Consider the following 10,459-nt stretch of genomic DNA (forward strand, 5'->3'; position numbering starts at 1 on the left):
CACCAATTTATTATTGGATGGGAGCGTGGAAGGTAAAAATCGTAGAGGGAGACCAAGAGATGAATACACTAAGCAGATTCAAAAGTATGTAGTCTACAGTAGGTGCTGGCAGATGAAGAAGCTTGCACAGGGTAGAGTAGCATGGAGAGCTGCGTCAAACCAGTCTCTGGACTGAAGACCACAACAACAACAATGTTGAGTTACTTGTCACATCAGTTACTTCAATTAACTGGAAATTTTCTTTAGGGAAACTGAGATAGTTTTGTTGGTGTGGGATATGTCTTGTGGTTGCGCAGTTGTTTTCCTAGTGTGGGTGACCTTGAATGGACGCTGGTCAAGGGTCGCCCTCGTGACGACAGCGCGGGCCCCCTGGGACGTCCGCCAGCCAGGCTCTGGCCGCCCCGTTTCGCTGGACCGCCTTCCGCCACGCCCTTCTCTGCGGCAGCGGTGCGCTCTGCGCTCGCGTAACCACCACCAGTATAAAGGCGAGGCCGTCAGACACCGGCATCAGTCGACGACAGCAAACCGAAGGTGACACCATGAAGACTCTCGTGAGTACAGCGCCCACATCTATACTTTGGTATCGTCACATTTGACCCAATCTTGTTGCCTCCTATTGTTAGAAACTTTTATCAAAGTGTGATTATCACGTAAGGTCTTATAAAGCTAAAGTTACATCCACAGCTGCGTTTGTGTTCTGAAAACCACCGTAGCGTCTGTGACAGAGGATACTTTTCGTCTGAGAATCATCACCCCCCCCCACCCTCTATCCAAATCTGAGGTATCTCTAAAGAGTTCTAGTGTGATGCACATGGCAGAGAATACTTCAATTGTACCACATTTTAGTGTTTCTTCCCACTGCCTGCTATGGTCGCAGGTTCGTATCCTTCCTCGGGTATGATTGTACGTGATGTCCTTAGGTTATTTAGGTTTACGTAGTTCTGAGTCTAGGGGGCTGATGACCTCAGATATTAACTCCCATAGTGCTCAAAGTCATTTGTACCATTCTTCCCAGAATGAGATATTCACTCTGCAGCGGAGTGTGCGCTGATGTGAAACTTCCTGGCAGATTAAAACTGTGTGCCGGACCGAGACTCGAACTTGGGACCTTTGCCTTTCTTTCAGGAGTGCTATTTCTGCAAGGTTCGCAGGAGAAAAAGAAATTGGTTCAGTGTTTCTTCCCACTGCCTGCTATGGTCGCAGGTTCGTATCCTTCCTCGGGCATGATTGTACGTGATGTCCTTAGGTTATTTAGGTTTACGTAGTTCTGAGTCTAGGGGGCTGATGACCTCAGATATTAACTCCCATAGTGCTCAAAGTCATTTGTACCATTCTTCCCAGAATGAGATATTCACTCTGCAGCGGAGTGTGCGCTGATGTGAAACTTCCTGGCAGATTAAAATTGTGTGCCGGACCGAGACTCGAACTTGGGACCTTTGCCTTTCTTTCAGGAGTGCTATTTCTGCAAGGTTCGCAGGAGAAAAAGAAATTGGTTCTGATCACTATGGGACTTGACAGCTGTGGTCATCAGTCCCCTAGAACTTAGAACTACTTAAACCTAACTGACCTAAGTACATCACACACATCTGTACCCGAGGCAGGATTCGAACCTTCGACCGTAGCGGTCACGCAGTTCCAGACTGAAGAGCCTAGAACCGCACGGCCACACCGGCCGTCGGTTCGCAGGAGAGCTTCTGTAAAGTTTGGAAGGTAGGAGACGAGGTACTGGCAGAAGTAAAGCTGTGAGGACTGGGCATGAGTCGTGCTTGGGTAGCTCAGATGGTAGTGGACCTGCCCGAGGAAGGCAAAGGTCCCGAGTTTGAGTCTCGGTCCGTCACACAGTTTTAATCTGCTATCAAGTTTCATTGTTCCCACTGCGTGCACGGCTGAAGCGTGGGTGTACGACTACTTACATTTCTCTGTGCACGTAGAAATCAGACTACAGTTGCCTTCTTGGTCTCTGCTGGAATAATATACAGGAGGCACTAGTACTGTAATAAATTATTCATGGGTTCTTAAAATTTTGGAATTCGGGGGACGGTTGGAGTCTATCTTCTAGCATTTGCCAACTCAGTTTTTCCAGAACTTCCATGACACACTCCTATGCTTCAACCAAATTTGTAACCGTTCGCTCTGTCCATTATACGTTCAGTGTCTCCATTTAGTCTGATTTGGTACCCGTCCACACTTTTGGGCAATATTCTGTGATGGGTCGCCCAAGTTTCGTTTGGGGCCTCTAGCGGTCTGCTGCGGTATTGTGGTGCACGAATTTCAATATGTACCAACATTGAAAACATTTACCTGCAGACAAACCAAAGACTAATGACGTAACTTTATTTATTCGTTCTGGCATCTAAAAGATGACTACGTCTCACACAGTAAACTGTAATTGTTCCCTCACAGTTGTTTGAGGTGAGCCAGATCCTGTTATCTCTACAGGCGTTGATGGCACAATACAAGTTATGTTTGCTAAGAAGTTTTAGAGTCAATCGTGTATTGTGTTCGTATTCCGTAAGCACATATTATTGTTAGTAAGCTACGGTCTGTAACTTTATCGAAGGGCTTGCACTAGCGCACAAACATGGTATCAACTTGAGCTCTGATAGTTTCACCCTTAAAGGATCACGTGAATCAAAATCGAAAACTAGGTTTCACACGATCGTTGCATCCGTCATCCATGTGGATTCCAATATAAGAGATATCTAGTTTTCCAAAATAAGCGTCAAACACAAGAGTAAAATATGTACTAGTTACTAACATTGCCCAGACAGGCTGATAGTTTGCACGTCTCTCTTTCAGTCTTTTCTAAGAACTGAGACCTGTGTCATTTGCCAGCACACAGGATTCTTCCGGGTTCGAATTACCCATGGCAAACTATTACTAAAAGATAGACTAATAATTTAACATGTTAAACATATCGCTAACCAAGAACATAGGGTGCGGTCACTAAAGGTCTGAAGGTAAATTTGGTCCACTTGTTGGTCATTCTCAAGAAAATTGAAAAACAAGAAAGAGTAAAGTTTAATCTTGCACGTATTCTAGCTTGTGAAACTACATATTTTAGAAACGTACAGAAGTCAGCGAGGTCAAGATTAGTTTTGTCAGACTCCAAGCAGAACATATTTGTTTCTTCCTGTCGAGTACAGAGTGCTCCGCTCGTAAAATTGTCAAATAAGGAACAGTGCCTGTAGTACAATTCTTCTATAGTTACCAAGGAGACTCTGTGTCAACTATTTCTCTGAAGCACACCTAATGGGTAAAACATTCTGTGAGAGTGTAGTAAAACAGACATTCATTTAGATTTAACCTACTGAGAGAGGAAAGTATGTACGACTCTCTGGGCAGAATATTTAAAGCGAGTATAGCTTCGTCATATTTGTGGGGCATCACTGTATTGCAGTCCCAATCCAAATAAGGAATTTGCAATCGTAATAAGTGTATGTACGCAGCAGCATGTAGAACAATCAAGGTTGTTAGTGTTTTCCATCGATCGATTGAGAATGGATTAGGTAGTACACTGCAGTGATTGTGTGTTCATCTTCCTGTTTGTCTCGTCCTACCCTACGTAGACGTCGACGTAACAAGCCTGTAGAGGAATCAGCACTCATTCTTACAAATAAATACGTTGATTGCGTGTTCTTGATAAGTATAACTTAACGTCTTCACATTATAAAAAATGTTAAAGTTTAAGATTATGTGAACTTTTAGCTCATTAACTATGGAGCTTTAACTAGGATTGAAGAAGCATAGTCTGTACATCTTGGTGTTTGTTTCAAATTGTTTGCAGATACTAAATTTGGATCCCTAGCCTCGATGTCACGAATAAGCATCCAGTGCCTGAACCACAATGCTACCTCGTCATGTTTGACATATGTATAATAGTGCTGACTGATAAAGAGAAATTTACCGACAAAATTCCTCTTTGTCCATAGCAACGATGGTGTAAATAATGTTGAAAACATACTCAGTTGCAGTATCGATTTCCAGTAATATAATGCGCAATTTTACTCCCAATCTTCGTGATGCTGATGATGTTTCCATGTTTTAATGAGATGTGTAAGACCTGGATGTTTGTGTGTTACAGCATCAATGAGGTGTCAGGGAGCGTGCATACATTTTACTACCAGAAATATATAGGTCTTAAGTTGCAATGAACATTACTCTATATTTGACTGCGTAACATTAAAATGTCCAATAGATTTCAATAATGCTCTCATTATTACCAATGGGTAATGCATGTACACAGATTGCGACTACCATGGTGATCAATTTCTTTTGTCACGATTGAACTCGTAATAAGTATAATGTAAGAAGAAGGTTATGAATGACGGTTCCAGTGAATGTCACACAGAGAATGACCAGTATGAGTATATTAGCATAAAGACGAATTCTTAAGAAGCATTTCATTGGTTTGGGCTATATTGATTAAGGAATCGAGCATTGACCCAGGGCAAGACAAAGAGTACTCTTCACTCTCACATATCTATTATAAGTTGCAGTAAAGAACAGAGGTCTCAAATCATATGTCTCACACTTGTAACATACTTCAGGAAACCAAGTTTGAATAGGAAATTGGGTAGAATTCTATCGTCAAAATGTAGGAAATATCTTTGGAGGATTAATTCTGCTGTTATCGTAAGGGCTAACAGAAATTACTCTAAAATAGATACAAACACGAAAGGAAGGTTAGGTTTAGCTGTTTCATAGCTGGTGATATATGTCACAGAGGTTGGAGAAGGGAGGATGAAGGAGGAACGAGGGTGTATTAGACATCAGTTTTGAGTTCTTAGTTACATGTAGCTAAATACTATGGACGCCTTAAGAAGTATGTCAACATTATTTGTGACTATTTCCGTCCATCTTAGAGAGACTATAATGGTAATTATTCTAAGATTTCCATAGTTTCACATCTATGCACTTCCCTCAGTTGATATGACAGTCCAAGTATACTGCCTGCATGGAAATGTTAAAGAATCTACAAAATACTGAATGAAACCAAGCAAGAATTGTAATGCAAGAAGCAGCCTTGCTGACGTGTAAAATATGGGATTTTGCAGAAATGTATATGAGCCTGAAATTAGGTATAGCTGTATGCCTAGCTTGTGGATCCTAGTAAATATGATTCATACTGATGCATATGTCCACTAAGCAGACAATTAAATACACATATGACAGCAAACACAGCAACTTTGCAATGTAAGTGATGGTAGGTATATATTCTATCACAGCCAATTCTTCCAATGAGACTGATTGAGATGTTGCTCTTGCAACAGACACTTGTTGCGCATAGTGCGTACTGTGTTGAATGGCTCTTTTTGTCAGAGGTGTGCCTGTTTGTAGTGTTCTTTTGGTGTAATGTCTCTCAACAGAGATGATATCCTTGTAACATTTTGCCTTTTGTGAGTCTTTGACTTCTTTCTACCAAACAAAATGGTTCAAATGGCTCTGAGCACTATGGGACTTAACAGCTGTGGTCATCAGTCCCCTAGAACTTAGAACTACTTAAACCTAACTAACCTAAGGACATCACACACATCCATGCCCAAGGCAGGAATCGAACCTGCGGCTGTAGCAGTCGCGCAGTTCCGGACTGCGCACCTAGAACTGCGAGACCACCGCGGCCGGCTTCTACCAAAGATGTTCCTTTTGTTGCTCTGGCTGCAATGTGCAGTCTCTGACCATAGGTGTTCTCTTTGCCACAGGTGTTCCTGTTTGTGGTGCTGGCTGTGGTGTGCGTGGCTCTGGCTGTGCCCGGTCCTCTGCCCCTACCACGTCCTGGCCCAGTGCCGATCCCTGCTGCGCCCAGGGAGGCGCTGCGTGGCAGCGAGCAGGTCTACTATGGATACTACCCATACGTCGTCGGCTAAGTGCAATAACAATGGCGAACGGCTTCCAAGTCGGCATCACTCTGGAGTTCATACAGACACCTTTTGGTTAACGTTTCTGTTTGTCTATTAAATCTGAAACTGACTTTAATTCTCAATAAATTTTCCATTTCCTATTGAAACGACTCTTTTATTTTTGTTTTATTTGGTATTGTCTTGTGGCTTATCCTGTTAACGTTGCTACTTTATCTGATGGCTTTACGTAAGTATTCAGATTAAAAAATTATTATTGTGCCATATTCTCTCTATTCTGTCTACATCTACACAACATATCTTTCATGTAAAACGACAAGTACAAAAATACGTTGACTTAAGAATCTTGTTATTACTTTGGACATTTATGGTTTTGTAATACGACTAGAAGTCACACCACGAAGCGCTAACGAGATTTTTTTCACTATCACACTCAGTAGTGTACTCTCAGGAATATTAAAATAGCGGTTATTATTACAAATCTCAAAATTACTTCTCTAATAAACTTTGCATCCACTGCTCGACCATAGGACAGGTGGTACTGATAGAGTTTAGTACAAATGGTTTCTTTACTTGTAAACCACTAACAGGCAACGATAAAGCAAAACCAAAACATAATGTGAAATGAAGCAACTGGTTAATATCATCTACTTCGATTTGTTTCATCCTCTCTTTAATGTATTAAACTATTGAATGAGTAAAACCACGACTAATCCTTAAGAAAACAATATTTTTAACAAATATAGGAATAATGAATTGCATATATTGATGAAGAGAACGAATTTTACAAGTTTGAATTGTTCACAGAACAGGACAGCTGAATATAGAAAGGGATATAAAATATTGCTTGAAGAAGCTAATGAACTACGTCGGCAAACCAATCAAGAAAGCTGGGATAGATTTATTTTGTAATCGGTAAATGATGTCTATGGCAGATAGAAATTTGCTTGTAAAATGATGATGAATTTGAACAGAAATACAAAATATAATGCAAGAGTAGAAGTGATTAATAAGACAGATCGTCTGTGCTATTATACAGACTTTGGATAGTAGACGTGATGGAACTAAAAATATGAAAAATATGGAAAAGAAGAAGGGAGTACAGGAGAAAGGACAGAAGTGAAGGAATTAGAAGCTGCAATGCGTAAAATGAGAAACAGAGAAACTGGGTAGTGTTGGACTCAGAACTGGTTAAGTATACATCTCCCATACTGAAATCTAGATTATTAAACTATGTCATTGGAAGCTGGATTAAAAGGAAAATTAAAGAGAACAGGAAATCAGCTAGAATAAAACCTGTTTAGAAGATCGGAGACAGAAGTAATTGCGAGACCTCTGCTAAACACAGGGTATAATATATATTCTAAAATGACGGAGACTAGCAGCAGTTTCTGAAAATATTTTGCTACAACAGCAAACGGGCTTTGAGAAAAGTAGTTAGAGCACAGATATTATGTTCATATTAGGCATATCAGTGAGCAACATAAGGAGTTTAATACAGAGAAACATTTACAGTTAAGGGGAATGAAAAGTGAGATTTGAGTTTAGTTAATGTCATGATTTATCTTACATTAAAATATGGAGCAGTAATGATTCATTGGTAATTAAATAACTGAAATTACAACACAGTTAGTTTTAATGATATGAATGGGTAATGTCTGTTCTTTTCCATATATAGGAAAGAACAGACGCCATTCATTCATATAACTGATTCGCCTAAATGAGCATTGGATCCACCTTCTTCAGTTCACATGCACGCGTATGTCCGACCTCCTGCGAAAATCTGAATAGGAGCACGGAGTAAATGAACAGGGACTAGGGATCGATGGCTCTCGGTGGGAATGGGGGTCGGCCGTGAGACGTGCCGAGATGATGGAGAGGTTAAACCAACAGCCAAGTAAGCAGGAAATCCCAGCTTCGAATCACTCGTCGCTGCTGATTCTACGAAATGTCCCGGCGCAGCTGAAGTCAGTAATCTTTTCCCTACACTTTCCTCCCTCCCCCTCCACGTTCCACCTTCAATTTGCTGTTAATTTTCCTGTAAGTAACTCAGACGAATGACACTCAAGTTTCACATCAAATAAATCCCCAAATCCGTTGTATTTATATTCTGGCAGTTCTTTTCTTTCAGTACTTTCAGGAGTAATCTCGAAAGTTGAGAGAGAAAAGAACCAGGAACGATCAATGTCTTCTCACCTACAACACATTGCCACAAATATAAATCCGTAGAGGTTGCTTCTTATTACCCTGTGCGATTATGACACCCCGATTAGCTGCGTGCCTTAGCACTTCACTTCTGGCATTAGAGGAGGCAAGCAGTCCTGCTTCGAATCCACACGACGGATTAACCCATGGCGGCCGGTGTAGCAGTCAGCCTGTAAGTGGGTTATAGGAGTATTCGTGCATTCGACTTGGTGAATATCGATCTGGGACTTTTGTCCGCCTCAGCTACACGATTCGCAGAACAGTTCAAAAAAAAGTTCTCACATTTTCACATGGGATAACATTAGACTCAGAAATAAAGGGGCACACATCCATCCTCCAGGGAGGGGAAGGGACGACAGGAAGGTCATCTGGCGAACCGCTATCTTTAACAATGCCACGGCCAGATTTACATGCAGACCCGTGAAGACGCGGGTTCAGTTTGGGAAAAAGAAGAAGAAGAAGGCTCTGTGCAATTCTTTTCACGACTCTGTCTGTAGCGTTTATTGTCTCTGAATCAAAAGCTGCATTTTGTCGACAAATTCCTCCTCCTGTACTATTAACGGGGTCAAGAGTAAAACGCAAGAGGGAAAATTACACTAAATTGCTAAAGAAACTGGTATAGGCAAGTGTATTAAAACAGAGATATATGTAAACAGGCGCTGAGGTCGCCAGTGCCTGTGTAAGACAACAAGTATCTCGCGCAGTTAGATCGGTTACTGCTGCTACGACGGGTGAGTTTGAACGTGGTGTTATAGCCAACGCACGAGCGATGGGACACAGCATCTCCGAGTCAGCGATGAAGTGGGGGTTTTCCTGTGCCACTTTCACGAGTGTAATGTGAATATCAGGAATCCAGTAAAACATCAAATCTCCTACATGGCTGTGAGCGGAAAAAGATCCTGCAGGAACGTCGCCAACAACGAATGAAAGGAATCGTTCAATGTGACAGAATCGTAGCTCTACCGTAAATTGCTTCAGATTTCAACGGTGGGCCATCAACAACTGTCAGCGTGCGAAACATCATCAATACGGCCTTTCGGAGCCGAAGGGCTACTGATGTACCCTCGATGAGTGCACCACACAAACCTTTGCACCTCGCCTGGGCCCGTCAACACCGACAGTGGACTGTTGATGAGTGGAAACATGTTGCCTCTTCGGACTAGTCTCGTTTCAGATTGTATCGGGCAGATGGACGTGTATGGGTATGGAGACAATCTCATGACTCCATGGACTCATGGCAGGGGACTGTTCAAGCTGGTGGAGGTTCTCTAATGGTGTTAGGTGTGTGCACTTGCAGTGATAAATACGACTCAGACAGAATCATGCCTGATCACGTACGTCCATTGATATCCATTGTGCATTCCGACGAACTTGGGCAATTCGAGCACGACAATGCGACACCCCACACGCCCAGAATTGCTACAGAGTGGCTCCAGGAACTCTCTTCTCAGTTTAAACACTCTTGCTGGCCAACATACGCGACAGATATGAACTTTATTGAGCATATCTGGGAGGTCTTGTAACGAGCTGTTCAGAAGAGATTCCCTCGCCTCATCCCTCCCCCCCCCCCCCCCCCCCCCCCACTGCCCTCTCGTACTCTTACTGATTTATGGACAGAGCTGCAGAATTAGTGGAGTCAGTTTCCTCCAGCACCAGTTCAGACATTAGTCGATTCCATGCCACGTCGAGTTGCGGCACTTCTGTTTGCTCGCGGAGACCCTACATGTTTTCAGGCAGGTGTGAATTCAAAACATTATACATGTAACGTTTTGAATTTAAGTTCAGATTAATTACTTATTTTATTAGTACCGTTTCTTGGCCTTTCGACATGGGATTGAGGGCTGGAAGCTAGTTTATGAAAAAACAAATGATTTTTACATCCAAATTATCCACTATCGTTGGATTGCATCTTATTTTCTGATTCGTCTTTCACGTTACAAATCTATTTTTGTCAGAGAATATTCTGCCTGATGACATGTTTTTGTCACTAAAGAATATAGTATGCAATAGAAACTTCTGACAATTAGCTGAAAAAATGCCTTCTGTATCACTTTTAAACTATCTTGCACACCCACGCACACACACACACACACACACATACACACACACACACACACGAGGCGCGCGTGCGAGCCTACACACACACAGACAAGCACTCTCAGGCACATGTTGTAAAAAAAGGCCTCACAGCTGTATCCACTCCTTCCAAAACTCTATGGTCGTTACCCATCTCATTCAGTTTCTTCATTTACAATTAACCATTTACTCTTCTCTCCTAGCATCTTTTACATAATACTGATAAAATACTCATTTAATTCTTCAAACCTTTCTTCTTCTTCTTCTTCTTCTTCATATCTTTCTTAAATATATATTCTGTTCCGTTTTCATATGGATCA

General features: G+C 41.9%; 1 long non-coding RNA gene across 1 annotated transcript; it reads left to right on the top strand.

The window, feature by feature from the left end:
* The first annotated feature begins 448 nt into the window (after positions 1–448).
* On the top strand, positions 449–6,007 carry LOC126354936 (uncharacterized). Its single transcript, XR_007565409.1, has 2 exons — positions 449–551; positions 5,703–6,007. It is a non-coding gene; the product is annotated as an uncharacterized LOC126354936 (long non-coding RNA).
* Positions 6,008–10,459: the final 4,452 nt, after the last annotated feature.

Source organism: Schistocerca gregaria, chromosome 3, assembly GCF_023897955.1.
Source record: "Schistocerca gregaria isolate iqSchGreg1 chromosome 3, iqSchGreg1.2, whole genome shotgun sequence".
NCBI lineage: Eukaryota > Metazoa > Arthropoda > Insecta > Orthoptera > Acrididae > Schistocerca > Schistocerca gregaria.